The sequence below is a fragment of the Prionailurus viverrinus genome, chromosome B3, assembly GCF_022837055.1.
Source record: "Prionailurus viverrinus isolate Anna chromosome B3, UM_Priviv_1.0, whole genome shotgun sequence".
Taxonomy (NCBI): Eukaryota; Metazoa; Chordata; class Mammalia; order Carnivora; family Felidae; genus Prionailurus; species Prionailurus viverrinus.
The window spans coordinates 25,556,928-25,573,902 of record NC_062566.1 but is presented as its reverse complement, the minus strand read 5'-3'; the positions used below and the strand labels follow the sequence as shown (position 1 = coordinate 25,573,902).

General features: G+C 37.0%; 1 protein-coding gene across 7 annotated transcripts in view; it reads left to right on the top strand.

Moving 5' to 3' along the window:
- The window catches only part of PEAK1 (pseudopodium enriched atypical kinase 1), a 316,915-nt gene that overhangs the window by 121,654 nt on the left and 178,286 nt on the right, over positions 1-16,975 (top strand). For 4 of the 7 annotated variants that reach the window (XR_007153014.1, XM_047862942.1, XM_047862943.1 and 1 more), the window contains one exon: positions 6,330-6,411. The exons of 2 other annotated variants lie outside the window; for them this stretch is intronic. The gene's annotated coding sequence lies outside the window, so the exon portion shown is untranslated. Of the gene's footprint in view, positions 1-6,329; positions 6,416-16,975 lie in introns of all 7 variants that reach the window. One more of the 7 variants, XM_047862944.1, reaches the window with a different exon arrangement.

Sequence of the window (16,975 nt, the reverse complement as noted above, 5' to 3'; positions counted from 1 at the left end):
AAGCATTGTGTATCACAACCAAGAAATTTGAAACTCATTATATAGGTACCAAGAAGTGAAAGTATGATTAAGTCTTGGAAAAATAACACTGACTGTAATATAGCCTTTGATTTTGGAGTAGGGAATAGAGAAGATGGTAAAACTGTGCTAATGGTTCAAATGATAGAAAGGCATTTAGTGATAATTGTAGTGGGCTTGGGTCGGGGAGAGATCAACTTTAAGAGCTATTTTAGAGGATGAAACAATATGATTTGGTGCCTGGCTGGGATATGGAGAAAGGAGTCAGAGTTGCAGTGACTTGAGTAGTGACATACCAGAAGGCAGGTTTGGGATAAGCACAGAAGATGAACTTGGTCTGTTAAGTTTGAAGTGCTGATAGTACATTCAGGTAGAGGTATCCAGTATGCCAAGTGGAAATATAGGAATGGACCTTAGGAGAGTGTCATACTAGAGAGTTCCACAACTTGTCTTTCCTGTCACATATTTCATATGCCACAGGTGTATATACACATACACATTCATACACACACACACACACACACACACACATGCTAGTTGATCCTCTTTATTCATGGCTTTCATTTTTGCAAATTTATCTGCTTGCTAAAGTTTATTTGCAACCCCCAAATCAATAATTATGGTTCTTTCACAGTCATTTGTAGATATACTCAAGAGCGGTGAAAAAGTGAATTACCTGGGGGCACCTGGCTGGCTCAGTCAGTGGAGTGTGTGGATTCTTGATCCTGTTCAAGCCCCACGTTAGGTACAGAGATGACTTAAATGAGTTGCCTGCTGTGTACATTTTTAGCTGAGGTTGAACAAGGTGACATTTGCCTTCTTGTTTTAACTCTCATATTGTAATCTAGTGTTCTTTTTGCAGTCTCCTTAGTGCCACATTTTTCATAATTTTTGTGCCTTTTTGGGGTGATTATGCTGTCCTCCAAATGTGCTGAAGTGATGTGTAGTGTTACTAAATACAACAGGGTTGTGATATGCCCTATGGAGACTATATGTGTGTTAGATAAACTTTGTTCAGTCATGAATTATGCTGTTGAGTTCAATTTTAATGAATCAACAATATATATTAAATAAGATGTTTTTTACACAGAAATACACATAAAACAAACTTTGTGTAATGATCGGTCAGTGAAAATGTAATCAGAGGCTTATAAGAACTTAACCCTGTATTTTTCATTTCCTGGAAGCAATAGAAGCACAGTATTCACTGATTCATTGTTTGTGGGAACTATAGAACATAACTACTACAAATTCTCACAAATATCGAGAATTGGCTGTGTATGTATATAAAATCTGCTATTTTTTTAATGAATAATTTTTACATTTGTACAGTGCAGACATTAGCCCCAATGTATGGGTAAGATTATGATCACAAGAAATATAGAACTCTCTCTTCTTGTTGAAAAATAAATACATACCAGACAAAAACAGTTTGCTGTTTTAGATCAGATAGATGAGTCTATATTCCTTCCCTAAGCCAGAGGGGTTTTTCAATAAAATGGAGTATTGAAGAAATTCAGCTGACATTGGCTGACAGCATCTAAATGATCATCTGCAGCACACTTGAGCATACGTGGTTGTCATATTCTCGGGCTGCCAGCTTCTTTTATAGCTTGGTGTTACTCTCTTTAGCAAGCTTGCAACATTTGCAGTCCCTCTTCTCTGACAGAAATTTATTTTACAATGATGTTTATGTGTGAGGGGATTTCATAATCGAAGACGAGTGTTTGTGCGTTCATATCTGTCAGTTTGCTTGAATACAACATTCAAAAGGGTTTTTTAGCCTTGCATTCACGAATGTTGGTTCATTTCAGTAGGGGCATTTTAAAATGACAGGTATTATGTGAGAGTGAGAATTACCCATATCTTCTGACATAACATCAGTGTTATCTTGAGAATTAATATTCAGCTTTGTATCTCACTTTTTACTGTCTGCAAACCTGAAAACAAGGAATTGGCATTTACAGAGTCAAGGACAAGAAGACATACAACTCCATGCAAATGACTTTTAACACTCCAAGTACTTCTGTGCTTTGTCAGCAGGTATCTGTTTCCTAATCATCTTTCTTTTTGATAAAGAAGATATGCCTTGGGTTGTTATTATCTTATGCAGCTATATAGTTAAATATATAAAATAAAAATGATACAGAACTCCATTTAGAGATGATTCAGTTTGGGTTGACTGATTTACTTGTGCTGCTTATGCTTCTAACTTGATCCCCTTCTGACTAATTGTGTGGCCTTCTAGCTAATGTATCAGAGTGAGTGTTCTCTATCTTCACTGCAAGCAGTAGATTTTGTCATTAAGTGTAGTTCAGGGATGACAATTATTTTTCCCTCTTCTTATTCTTGGTAGGTGACCTTAATCTTCACTTTTCATATGGGAATACCTCATAGATCTGTTCTTCGTCTGCACTATGACTAGTGTATTTAAGTTTCAAGATTGATATTCTTTAATTATCCTGCATTCAGAGAACAAAACATTTACAGTTGAATTCCTCTGTGAAATGAACATTAAGCTCCCTATATTTTTCAGTTTCTTCTGCTGACTTGGAATAATCTAATGTTCTAATAATAAAGATTATTTAATAAGGTCGACTAGCTCTTGACCTACCTGAGTCTATGTTAGCTTATCCAATTTCAGCAAACTGTCATGCAATATAAAGATTATAATTTCAGGATTTTATATAAAGTTCTTCAGTACATGCTAATTAAGCATGAGTATTTTCTTAAACCTGTAAGATTACAGGGCATTAACTAAAAAATGAAAATATCTAAACTAATGTCTCTCTAATGCAAGTGTAAAGTAGTGTCTGTAAATGGCAACTATACTGTATAGTTTCAGAGAAAATTGTTTCAAAAGTCTGGTGATTTATCAGCTGTGGTCCCTAAACCTTTTTTTTTTTAAAGGATGGTAACATTCACGAGTTTATATTTGGTGTTTACTATCCCTCCAGCCTTACTGTACACATTTCACTTCTAAATGTGTTCATTTCCATCTCTATTTTTACTCAAATACTTTCATTTCTTCTCTTCAACACTCTGAACAATTACTCCTCAGATCAAGACCTTTTTTCTCCAAAGAAACACTGAAATCTATCTAGTTTCCCTTCTTGCTGGCTTTATATTTATAACTTACTTGCTGCTGTGTCATTAGTTTGCTTAGTTTCATTTTTGTTCAGTGTAACAAATATCTCCCGCTTGCTTATTGTGGTGCTGTGTGAGCTTGGCGGGTAGGGAAGCATGCTCTGAACAGGCTTCTCAGAGGAAGTGATCCTGGACCTGAATCTTAAGAACAAGTAGGAATTGCCAATGCGTGCAAAGGTTGTAAGAATATATTGGCAAAAGACCAGCATGAGAACACATGAGATTCAGTGTGGCTGTGGTGTGATGAAGTGGGAGATAGGAAGTGAAGCTGAGGAGATAGGCATCAGCGAGGTCATTGAGTACTTCACATGCCACACTGTCCATTTATTCTGTGGGTGAACTTTAACTTCATTCTATGGATAAGTCCTTGAAAGGTCTGACATATGATGGTGAATGATGTGGCAGGATTTTCATTTTAGAGGGATCATTTTGGCAGCAGTATAATAATTGACTCTGAAGTAGGATAAAAGTGGACTGGTTAGATAACTGAATTGGTTATATTGAGAGATAGTGACCTGGATTTGGGTACTATTGATTGGGATGGAGTTGAGAAAGTAGTCTTAGAAAGCATTTAGAGTAAGAATCAATGAGACTTGAAGGTGATTGGTGAAATGTAATTATTGCTGGACTTTTCATGTGTCTAAGTGGCTATGGTGCTGTTAACCAGAACAGGGAATTTAAAGAAGGGATCAATTTTAGGAAGAGATGAAAAGCTCAGTTTTGAACATACTGAGTTTTTACCTATGGTATATTCAGGTGGAAACATCCAAAAAACCCAGCAGGACATGGGGGTCTGAGGCTCAGGTGAAAGATCAAAATTAGGAGTTATCATGTGCAGGGTCCTCCTAGTCCTGCTGGGAACTCTGAGAATGTGGGCAAAAAAGTTGAACCCTAAGGAAAGAAGGAAAAAAATGGAACCCAAGATGGAAATGAGAAGGAAAAGCTCTATCTTGCCATAATTTCTCTTAAAGAAGGACAATTTGATCTTTTCTATATCCTCAGTAACACCTTGAATAGTACATTATGTAGAAAATACTCAGTAAATGTTTGCCACTTATTTTGTTGAACTGGAAAGCATCTCATTTACTTAGAGATTTATTTCATATTATATCTAATTTCATGACTTGACAAGAAATATTTTTTAAGTAATACTTTTTAAACATTCTAATTGCAGTACAATTAGCATACAGTGTTATATTAGTTTCAGGTATACATTGTAGTGATTTAACAATTCTGTGCATTACTCAGTGCTCATCATGATAAGTGTACCCTTAATCCCCATCATAAATTTTACCCATTCCCCCCTACCCACCTCCCCTTAGGGTAACCATCTGTTCTCTAGTTAAGAGTCTGTTTCTTGGATTGTCTCTTTTTCCCTTTGCTTGTTTTATTTCATAAATTTCACATGAGTGAAATCATATGACATTTGGCTCTGAGTGACTTATTTCACTTAGCTTTATACTCTAGATCATCCATGTTGTTGCAGACAAGAATTTTATTTATTTATTTATTTATTTAATCTATTCTATTTTTTTTTTGTTTTTTTTAATTTTTTTTTTCCAAAAAATTTTTTTTTTAACATTTATTTATTTTTGGGACAGAGAGAGACAGAGCATGAACGGGGGAGGGGCAGAGAGAGAGGGAGACACAGAATCAGAAACAGGCTCCAGGCTCTGAGCCATCAGCCCAGAGCCTGACGCGGGGCTCGAACTCCTGGACCGCGAGATCGTGACCTGGCTGAAGTCGGACGCTTAACCGACTGCGCCACCCAGGCGCCCCTGTTTTTTTTTTAAAGAAAGCACAAGTGGGAGAGGGAGGGAGGGAGGGAGGGAGAGAGAGAGAGAGAGAGAGAGAGAGAGAGAGAGAGAGAGAGAGAGAGAGAGAATATATATCCTAGGCTTGGGACTTGATCTCATGATCCCAAGATCATGACCTGAGCTGAAATCAAGAATTGGATGCTTAACGGACGAAGCCACCCAGGCGCACCAGGAAATTTATTATTTAAAAAAAAATTTTTTTTTTCTTAATGTTTTTATTTATTTTTGAGACAGGTTAAGTGACTTGATCAACTTTTTCACATTTATATAGAACTCCAAAATTCACTCTCTTAACTATCAGTAATGTTTGGGCCAAAAGACCATATGGAAGTCTCCTCTTTGGGTTCTATTGTGAGAATTCTTCTAACCCAAAGGCACTGCTATATACTAAATTTTGCATGGTCAGTCTTATGTACATTAGCATAATAATTGGACACCTCTGTTCCTGAGTAGACTAAGGCTTTACTTAATTCTTTTCATCTTTCTGGGCCAGTATTTCTTTATTTTTCTATTAGCAGTTTGGATTACATGGTTGCCAAGTTGCTTCAGGTTCTAAAATCTTGTAAATCCATTATTTTGAAAACTCAAAAACTGGTTCCTTGGAGTCTACTAACAGGTTTTAGAGATTCTCAGGATAGATGACTGGGTTTAATGACTCGACTGAAATTATATGTAAAATATGATTCATGTATGTGCCTTTTTCAGGAGATGCAGTTCATAGCTTTCACTAGAGTCTCATAGTTTTATATATCTCACGGCTTACCCTTTACCCAGAAGATTAAGAACTTAGTTGTAGAAATATTTTTGCATAATGTAATGAACTACAGTACTTCATGCAATCCTATCCTGTGTAGTTATCTTTAACAAAGGTATTGTTGTTCATTGAAAGTAATTTTTTGTGGTAAGGTTACTTTTCTGGCTACTTAAACAATAGTACTTTCTAAACTAAAATACCTCTTAGTTATGTCATCACTTAAAAACAAGTCCACTAAATAGAATGTGTAACAGTTTGACTCTGCCTAAAGGTATGTTAAAGAATGCTCAGTTTTAGGGGCGCCTGGGTGGCGCAGTCGGTTAAGCGTCCGACTTCAGCCAGGTCATGATCTCGCGGTCCGTGAGTTCGAGCCCCGCGTCAGGCTCTGGGCTGATGGCTCAGAGCCTGGAGCCTGTTTCTGATTCTGTGTCTCCCTCTCTCTTTGCCCCTCCCCCGTTCATGCTCTCTCTCTGTCCCAAAAATAAATAAAAACGTTGAAAAAAAAAATTAAAAAAAAAAAGAATGCTCAGTTTTAAAGTATGACTCAGATAACCTTCACTAATATGTATTTCCCACTTTCCATCTTCCTGTAGGAAAAGAATATTTGAGGTCCACTCCTAAGGAAAGAAAAGGAAGCAATGACATAATGCCTAGAGTTGGAACCAGTTAAACTGGGTTTGTACGTTTTCTTTTCATGATGTAACACATTTATTGCAGTGTTAAATCTCTTTTTATCAATGTCTTGTCTTATTCCAGCATCAAATCTTATAATTTTGAAACTTGCCTTGGTATGGAAGAGACAAAGATGACAAAGACATGCCCCTTTCAAAGTATTTGCCATGTTTCTGTGACTAGGAAAGGCAGAATGCTAAATTGCTAGATAATAGTCTCATTTTCAGATGAGAAGCTTTGAGAGGTTTGGTAAATTGCTCAAGGTCTAAAGCTCTTAGATAGGCTGGGATTCAAATTCAGATTTGTTGACTCCAAACCTCATTTGCCTTCCATTAGGTCACAATACCCCTTATTTTATTTCAGTTTAGTTGTTGCACAACTGCTGATAAATGAATTTGAGGACCAGGACCCCATGCATTTAATTTCAGGAATTTTTCTGATAAAGTAAAAGGAGAAAAAAGCATTCTTTATTTCCCAGAAGTTAAAGAGATTAGAGAAGGGAACTAAGTATATGCCAGACCGTCAAAGGGCCTTTACATGAGCTAGCTCCTTTAATTCACAGTAACCAGGTGTGATATACTTGGTATTATTCCTATTTTAAAGATGAGACTGAGGATCAGAGAAATAAATAAATTGCCCAAGATCACATATCTAGTTAAGTAACAAAATCAGAATTGAAACCCTTTAATTTGGAAAGTTTAGATAGGGTTTGTATCATGCCTATTGACTTTATTCTTTTTATGAAGACTTTTTTTTTTAAGTTTATTTTGAGAGAGAGAGAGAGAGAGAGAGAGCGAGCGCGTGCAGGAAAGGGCCAGAGAGAGAGGGAGGGGCAGAGAGAATCCCAAACAGAGTCCTCATGGTCAGTGCAGAGCCCAACACAGGTCTTGAACTCATAGACTGTGAGATCATGACTTGAGCCAAAATCAGAGTCGGACATTTAACCAACTGCACCACCCAGTCACCCGCCTGTTGACTTTAAATTGAATATCACACAAGCCAAATGAATAGCTGTACAGTTAAATCTGGAGCCCCTTTTGCTGTTTGTATCATTTTTTTTTTTTTAGTGTAATAATGATTTCAGGATAGAATTTAGTGATTCATCACTTACATATAACACCTAGTACTCATCCCAACAAGTGTCCTCCTTAATGCCCCTTGCCCATTTAGCCCATCCTCCCCACCCAACACCCCTCCAGCAAACTTCAGTTTGTTCTTTGTAAGAATCTCTTACGGTTTGTCTCCCTGTTGTTTTTTTTTTATTATTATTTTTGCTTCCCTTCCTGTATATTCATCTGTTTTGTGTCTTAAATTCCACATATGAATGAAATCATATTTGTCTTTCTCTGACTTATTTCACTTACCATAATGCACTCTGGTTCTATCCAAGTTGTGGCAAATTGCAAGATTTCATTCTTTTTGATCGCTGAGTAATATCCCATTGTATATATATACCACATCTTTATCCATCCATCACTCAGTGGACATTGGGCTCTTCCCATACTTTGGCTGTTGTCAATAGTGCTGCTATAACATTGGGGTGCATGTGTCCCTTTGAAACAGCACACCTTTATCCCGTGGATAAATACCTAGTAGTGCAATTGCTGGGTCGTAGGGTAGTTCTATTTTTAATTTTTTGAGGAACCTGTGTATGTTTTCCAGAGTGGCTGCACCAGTTTGCATTCCCACCACCAGTGCAAAAGGGTTCCCCTTTCTCCACATCCTCGCCAACATCTCTTGTTGCCTGAGTTGATTTTAGCCATTCTGACAGGTGTGAGGTGGTACCTCATTGTGGTTTTGATTTGTATTTCCTTGATGATGAGTGATGTTGAGCATCTTTTCATTTATCTGTTAGCTACCTGATGTCTTCTTTGGAAAAGTGTCTATTCATATCTTTTGCCATGTCTACACTAGATTATTTGTTTTTTGGCTGTTGGGTTTGATAAGTTCTTCATAGATTTTGGATATTAACCCTTTATCTGATATGTCATTTGCAAATATGTTCTCCCATTCTGTCACTTGCCTTTTAGTTTTGCGAATCGTTTCCTTTGCTGTGCAGAAGCTTTTTTTTTTCTTGATGAAGTCCCAATAGTTCACTTTTGCTTTTGCTTCCCTTGCCTCTGGTGATATGTCAACTAAGAAGTTGGAGCGGCCGAGGTCAAAGTAGTTTTTGCCTGTTTTCTTCTCTAAGATTTTGATGGTTTCCTGTCTTACATTTAGGTCTTTCATCCATTTTGAGTTTATTTTTATATATGGTGTAAGAAAGTGGTCCAGGTTCATTCTTCTGCATGTCGCTGTCCAGTTTTCCCCACACCACTTGCTGAAGAGCCTGCCTTTTTTTCCATAGGATATTCTTTCCTGCTTTGTCAAAGATTAGTTGGCCATATGTTTGTGGGTTCATTTCTGGGTTCTCTGTTCTGTTCCATTGATCTTTGTGTCCATTTTTGTGCCAGTGCCATACTGTCTTGATGATTCCAGCTTTGAAATACAGCTTGAAGTCTAGAATTGTGATGCCTCCAGCTTTGGTTTTCTTTTTCCAGATTTCTTTGGCTATTCAGGGTCTTTTGTGGTTCCAAACAAATTTTAGGATTGTTTGTTCTAGCTCTGTGAAGACTGTTGGTGTTATTTTGATAGGGATTACATTGAATATGTAGATTGCTTTGGGTAGTATCAACATTTTAGCAGTATTTGTTCTTCCAATCCATGAGCATGGAATTTTTTTTCCATTTCTTTGTGTCTTCAATTTCTTTCATAAGCTTTCTATAGTTTTTAGTGTATAGATTTTTCACCTCTTTGGATAGGTTTATGGTTTTTGGTGCAATTGTAAATGGGATAGCTTCCATGATTTCTCTTTCTGCTGCTTCGTTATTGGTATATAGAAATGCAACTGATTTCTATACATTCATTTTATATCTTGTGACTTTGCTGAATTCATGTATCATGTCTAGCAGTTTTTTGGTGGAGTCTTTTGAGTTTTCCACATAGAGGATCATGTCATCTGCAAAGAGTGAAAGTTTGACTTCCTTCTTGCCATTTTGGATGCCTTTTATTTCTTTGTGTTGTCTGGTTGCTGAGGTGAGGACTTCCAACACTATGTTGAATAACAGTGGTGAGAGTGTATAGACTTGTCATGTTTCTGACCTTCAGGGAAAAGCTCTCAGTTTTTCTGCATTGAGAATGATATTAGCTGTGGGTCTTTCATATATGGTTTTATGACCTTGAGGTATGATTCTTCTGTCCCTACTTTCTTCAGGGTTTGTTTTTTTTTTTTTATCAAGAAAGGATGCTATATTTTGTCAAAGCTTTTTTAGCATCTATTGAGAGGATCATGTGGTTCTTATCCTTTCATTTATTAATGTGATGTCTCACATTGATTGTTTTGTGGATATTGTATAAGCTGTCATCCCAGGAATAAATCCTACTTGATTGTGGTCAGTACTTCTTTTAATGTATTGTTGGGTCTGGTTTTCTTGTATCTTGTTGAGAATTTTTGCATCCATGTTCACCAGGGAAATTTGTAGTTCTCCTTTTTAGTGGGGCCTTTGTCTGGTTTTGGAATCAAGGTAATGCTGGCCTCGTGGAATGAGGCTGGAAGTTTTCCTTCCATTTGTATTTTTTGGAACAGCTTTAAAAGAACAGATGTTACCTCTTCTTTAAATGTTTGGTAGAATTCCCCTGAAAAGCCATCTGGCCCTGGACTCTTGTTTGTTGGGAGATTTTTGATTCCTGATTTGATTTTACTGGTTATGTGCCTGTTCCAATTTTCTATATCTTCCTGTTTCTGTTTTGGTAGTTTATATTTTTCTAGGAATTTGTCCATTTCTTCCAGACTGCCCATTTTATTGGCATATAATTGCTCATATTATTCTCTTAATATTGTTTGTATTTCTGCACTGTTGGTTGTGATCTCTCCTCTTTCATTCATGATTTTATTTATTATGGGTCCTTTCCTTTTTCTTTTTTATCAGTCTAGCTAGGGGTTTATCAGTTTTGTTAATTCTTTCAAAGAACCAGCTCCTGGTTTCATTGATCTGTTCTACCTTTTTTTTTTCTTTTTTTTTTTTTTTTTATATCATTGATTTCTGCTCTCATCTTTATTATTTCCCTTCTTCTGCTGGTTTTGGGCTTTATTTGCTGTTCTTTTTCTACCTCTTTTAGCTGTAAGGTTAGGCTGTGTATTTGAGACCATTCTTCCTTCTTTAGGAAGGCCTAAATTGTTATATACCTCCCTCTTATGACCACCTTTGCTGCATCCCAGAGGTTATGGATTGTCATGTTTCCTTTTTCATTGGCTTCCATGTACTTTTTAATTTCCTCTTTAATTTCTTGGTTTACCCAGTCATTCTTTAGTAGTTGTCTTTAATCTTCAAGTGTTCATGATCTTTCCAAGTTTTTTCTTGTGGTTGATTTCATTCCATAGTGTTGTGGTCCAAAAATATGCAAGGTATGTTTTCTGTCTTTTTGTACTTGTTGAGGGCTGATTTGTGTCCCAGTATATGATCTGTTTTGGAGAATGTTCCATGTGCACTCAAGCAGAATGTGTATTCTGCTCCTTTAGGGTGAAATGTTCTGAATATATCTGTTAACTCCATATGGTCCAGTGTGTCATTCAAAGCATTGTTTCCTTATTGATTTTCTGCCTAGATGATCTGTCCATTGCTCTAAGTGGGGTGTTGAGTCCCCTACTATTATGGTATTATTATCAGTGAGTTTCTTTATTTTCGTGATTGATTTACATATTTGGATGTGTCACATTGGGAGGATAAATATTTTTAATTGTTAGATCTTCTTGATGGATATAACCCTTAATTATGATATGATGCCCTTCTTCATCCCTTGTTACAGTCTTTATTTTAAAATCTAGTTTGTCTGATGTAAGTATGGCTACTCTAGCTTTCTTTTGATGACCACTAGCTTGATAGATGGTTTTCTATCCCCTTACTTTCAATTTGCAGATGTCTTTAGGTCTAAAATAGGTCTCTTGTAAGCAGCATCTAGTTGGGTCTTGTTTTCTTATCCATGCTGATACCATTTGTCTTTTGATTGGAGTGTTTAGTACATTGACATTTAGAGTGAGTACTAAAAGATATGAATTTAGTCCTATTGTGTTGCCTATAGAGCTGGTATTTCTGGTGACGTTCTTTGGTTGTTTCTAGTCTTTGTTGCTTTTGGTGTTTTTTTGCTTGTTTGTTTGTTTGTTTGTTTTTGTCTTTTCTCCCATCAAATGGTCCCCCTTAACATTTCTTGCAGGGCTTGTTTAGTGGTTACAAACTCCTTTAGTTTTTGTTTGTCTGGATAACTCATTATCTCTACTTCTATTTTGAATGACAGTGTTGCTGGATAAAGAATTCTTGGCTGCATCTTTTTCTGATTCAGAACTTTGAATATATCCTGTTACTACTTTCTGGCCTGCCACGTGTCTGTGGATGGGTTTGCTGCAAACCTGATCTGGCTTCTCTGATACGTTAAGGACTTTTTTTTTCCCTTGCTGCTTTCATAATCCTTTCTGTGTGTGTGTATTTTGTGAATTTGACTATGATATGTTTTGGTGATGGTTGGTTTTTGTTGAATCTAATGGGAGTTCTCTGTGCTTCATGGATTTTGATGTCTGTGTCCTTCCCCAGATTAGGAAAATTTTCTGCTATAAACCTTCTGCCCCTTTTTCTCTCTCTTCATCTTCTAGGACTCCTGTGATTCAGAGATTATTCCTTTTTAATAAGTCACTGTGTCCTCTCAGTCTTGTGACGTACTCTTTTGCCTTTGTTTCCCTTTTTTTTCTACTTCATTATTCTCCATAATTTTGTCTTCTATATTGCTGATTCACTGCTCTTATTCATCCATCCTTGCTGTCCAGGCATCCATTTGATCTTGGTTATAACATTTTTAATTCCATCCTGACTAGACTTTACTTCTTTCATCTCCACAGAAAAGGATTCTATGTTTTTTTCAACTCCAGCTAGTATTCTTATTATTGTGGTTCTAAATTCCAATTCAGACATCTTGCTTATATCTGTGTTGATTAAGCCCCTAGCAGTGATTTCTTCCTGTTCTTTTGGGGTGAATTCCTTTGTTTTGTCATTTTGGAGGAAGAAAAAAATAAAATTAAAATTAAAAAAATTTAAAGCAAAACAAAAATTCAAAAAAGGAAGCTAGATCCTAGGTGTATTTTGGTCTGCTTGTTGAAAGAAGCTTGATAGAATAGAGAAAAAAGGGAAAGAAAAGAAAGAAAAGACAAAAAATTAAGAAAACATTTAACAATTTTAAAATGTATAGAATAAAATAGGATAAACTGAAATAAAATGAAAGAATAAACAATTTTAAAAAATAAAGTAAAAAAAATGTTTAAAAAATTTAAAAAAAGAAAATAAAAATAATTTTTTTCTTTCTGTATCCGAAAAAAAAGAGAAGGAAAACAACAAAAACAAAGACAAAAAAATTTAAACAATAACAGAAGTATAAAAAACGAATAAATGAACCAGCAAACAGAATGAAAAGCGAATGAAGTTACTACATCCCATTTCCCCTCGAACTCAAACTATGAAGCACTCTATAGTCTGTACACTAAGCAGGTAGAGGGACTTGTGCTGGTTTTCTAGGGGAAGTGCTCAGAGGGGGCAGTTGGGTGGGGCTTGTTGTAATGCCTCTGCTCTCCAATAGGTGGCACTGCTTAGCTCACTGGGGTGGGTCAGTGTGGTGTGCCTGCGCCTGCCGGGGAGAGGTAGAAACGGCTTCATCCATCTCCCTAGCCTCTGGCACCTGTCCTTTGTCTCAGGTTTCCATCCACTCCCAGCCTCTTACCCTGTTCGTGTCCAAGCCATCCACCTGCTAGAGTTTTATCTCAGTTGGGGCTGTGTTTAAAACCCCACACTTCAGAGACCCCTGTGGCTTGGATCTGTGCAGACTCTCTGTGGGAGGGTCTCACCAAACAATGGGCCCTGCCGGCTTGCCTCACAAATCGTTCCTGCCATCACACAGTGGCAGAGGTTCAGAGATGATGGCAAATCACAACACAGCCAGTGCCACGTTTCACTGCACTCTGGCATCTTTGTCCCAATACCAGCAAATGTGGCTGCTCTCTAGGGTCCACTGGAACCATTGCCTGTGGGGAGGTCATGTAGCCTCTACCAAATGCTCTCCTAGCAGGAGAACTGCTTCTCCCTGTGTGGCACATGGACCCCTCAGACCATGTTGCCAGCTTCTGGGACTTCACCCTATTTCCTCACCAGAGCACATCTAGGCACCAAGCTTTGCAACTTCAGAGTCTGTATTCCACAGTTTATAGAATCCTGGTGGTATTAAAACCCTCTCCTTTCTGTCAGTGGTTTTGGGGAACAGATTTCTTGTTCAGTCCCCTGTGAGTGTTTTCACTCTTTGTCTTTCTCTCCAGAAACTTTCCAGGGAGTGGTTTTTTTTTTTTTTTTTTTTGCACTCTCCCCCTTTCTCTGTCCTCCACAAAAACAGCTCCCTACCCTCCATGGCTTTTCTCTCCCCCAGTTCACCTGTACAGAACTGCATACCTGCTGAGTTCTGTGGCTAAAGTTAAGCAGATTGTTGTGTAATCCTCTGATCAATTTCCTAAATGTGCAAAATGGTTTGGTGCTGATATAGCTGCATTTCAGGGATGAGACAAGCTGAGGGTCTCCATGCTGCTCCACCGTCTTGTCGCTCTTAGTATCATTCTTAATTGAACTATTAGAAGTTAGGTCATTTTTCCAAAATAATATTTACATATTTTTAAAGAGCTTTTCATTGTCACCAGTTTGAAAGGTAATTGTTTAAGCTATGGTGAAGAAAGGTTTTAAGCTCACAGAATGGCAAACAGCATCACATGCCGGAAGAGATTTTGCTGTAGTCAGGTCTTGCCTGCCCCAAGTTTCCTACTGACTTTTCCAGTCAGCAGGTTCCCTGGCCTACCTTTGGACCCCTTTTATGAGATGAGAAGTTTGAGTTGATTTCCCTAAGTCTCTTATAACTGTAATGTTATCCTATCAGTAAGTAGAGTTTTTATGTGTTTCAAATGTAAATATTAAAGGAATTTTAGAGATGGAAGGAAGTCTTTAGTGGTCAGCTACTGGAATCCTCCCATATGACAGATGAAGAAATGGAGACCCTCACCTCTGTGTGACACTTTAAACATTTAGAGCTCTTTCACATACATTAACTTCACCAAAGTCTTGTGTATTAAATTGTATCATCATTATTGTAGAGATTAATTCATCCATGGTCCCTTAGCTGGGCCTTGTATCTATGAGCCTCACCAAAATCTTGTGTATTAAATTGTATCATCATTATTGTAGAGATTAATTCATCCATGGTCCCTTAGCTGGGCCTAAAGTTTACCATGTTTGCTTTAGTGGGATTAATTATACTCTGTGATGAAATCCTGTTGTGTGAAAAAGTGACAATTCAGTGATTTGTAAAGCAAGTCCAAGCAGGAAAAGCAAACATTTCCAAGTATGAAAGTGGTAATGAACTCAGCAGTATAAATAGCAGAAATAAAGAGGGAAAGAGGTGGCAAAAACTAAGGTCTATGAACTGAGTTAATCTTAGTTTTCATTTATTCCTGGATTAGGAGTAAGCATAATTGACTTTTAGTATTCTTGTGTTTATCAGTAGTGTAGTATTTGAGTTGCTTTATCCTTAACAAAATAACTCAAATAGAAACTGTACTTTGTAATAACATACTTCAAAAATATTGTAGGTGAGCTAGAGGAACTTAAAACAGTTCATTCAAAAGGGTATCCCCAAAAAACAAATGAACAAGTAAGTGTGGGAAACTAAGCTTTATACACAGTTATTTATTTCATTGCCATTAGTGATGTGGGTTTTTTTTTTTTTCTTTTCTTTTCTTCCTGTTTCTGCTCTGTAGTGTGGAGGTATCCTTTTAAAATGTTACCTGTTTCTAGGCTATTGACCTGGCTGTGCCAAACAACAAATTGCTTTACCTTGGTTCCTTCTTATCCTTTTCTTCCCCTTCCTTCTTTTTATTTATTTAAAGTTTTTATTTAAATTCCGATTAGTTAATTTCAGGTGTACAATTTAATGATTCAACCTTTCCATAAACAACACCTGGTGCTCATCACAAGTGCACTCCTTAATCTATAAAATCTATTTAACCTACCTCCCCTCTGGTAACCATGAGTTTGTTCTCTGTAAGTGTCTTTTTCTTGGTTTGCCTCTCTCTCTCTCTCTCTCTTTCCCCCCCTTTGTTCTTTTGTTTTGTTTCTTAACTTCCACATGTGAAGAAATCATATTGTATTTGTTTTTTTCTGACTTATTTAACTTAGCATAATACTCTCTAGGTCCATCCATGTCTTTACAAATGACAAGATTTCATTATTTTTTATGGCTGGGTAATATTCCATTGTAAATATACATACCACATCTTCTTTATCCATTTATCAGTCAGTGGACACTTGGGCTATTTCCATAATTTGGTTATTGTAGATAATGCTGCTTACCTTTGTAACTTTCTATAAACAATATATATTTTTTTTTAATTGGAAAGAAAATTGTCTTAAAACTAGTATATGGATGTTAGTTTTTCTTTTACAGTTTTGTTCACCAATTTGTTCTTCCTTTCAAAGGAGCCCATTTGTAGATTGCATGGTATCGTGGTGCTTTCTCTGTGGATATGAAAATTTGATCACTAACAATTTCTATTTTTCATTCTATACTAAATTTGTTTTTAATTATAAACTATGTTCTATAGAACTTATAAATTGGAGCAGGATCTCTCATATGGTTCTAATCAAAAAGGACAACCATAAAGGATGGAGTAAGTGTATTATAAAATTTGAGGGGTGCCTGGGTGGCGCAGTCGGTTAAGCGTCCGACTTCAGCCAGGTCACGATCTCGCGGTCCGGGAGTTCGAGCCCCGCGTCAGGCTCTAGGCTGATGGCTCGGAGCCTGGAGCCTGTTTCCGATTCTGTGTCTCCCTCTCTCTCTGCCCCTCCCCCGTTCATGCTCTGTCTCTCTCTGTCCCAAAAATAAATAAAAACGTTGAAAAAAAATTAAAAAAAAAATTTGAAAGCAACAGTGTAAGATTTGGCTTAAATTAGAGAGGAAGAATGTTCTTGAGATCTTTTTTTCCCTGAGAGTCCTTTTAAAGATTCTCTTGCCTAGCTGCTGATATTCTTTCCACATGCCCTGTCCTACCGAGTTCTGCCTTACAGCCCACTCCCATTCGCACTCCATTGCAGTCCCACGGAATTCAGAGAAATGGCATTTGTGGACGTCTTGAATAGTCTGGTCTTTAATTTTCAGTTTTGTGTCTGATCTCAAAACGTGTGCAAGGGCTTTTTTTTAGTTGTTGCTTTAAGATTCTTTAAAGGAAAAACCAAAAAGGTCACTTTACAGTAATGGATACTTAATTGTTTTATGGTAAGTCAGGAACTAGTCTCCTGGAAACTTCCAACACCTGACATAAACACTTTCATTAAATTGTGCCTAATATAATATGACTGTGTTTTACTTGCGCAGACTATACTAAGGACTACAATTAGCTTCTCATTGGCCAGCTGTGATTTAATGGTCGTAATAAAGTTATGATATTTAGCTGAGGGCT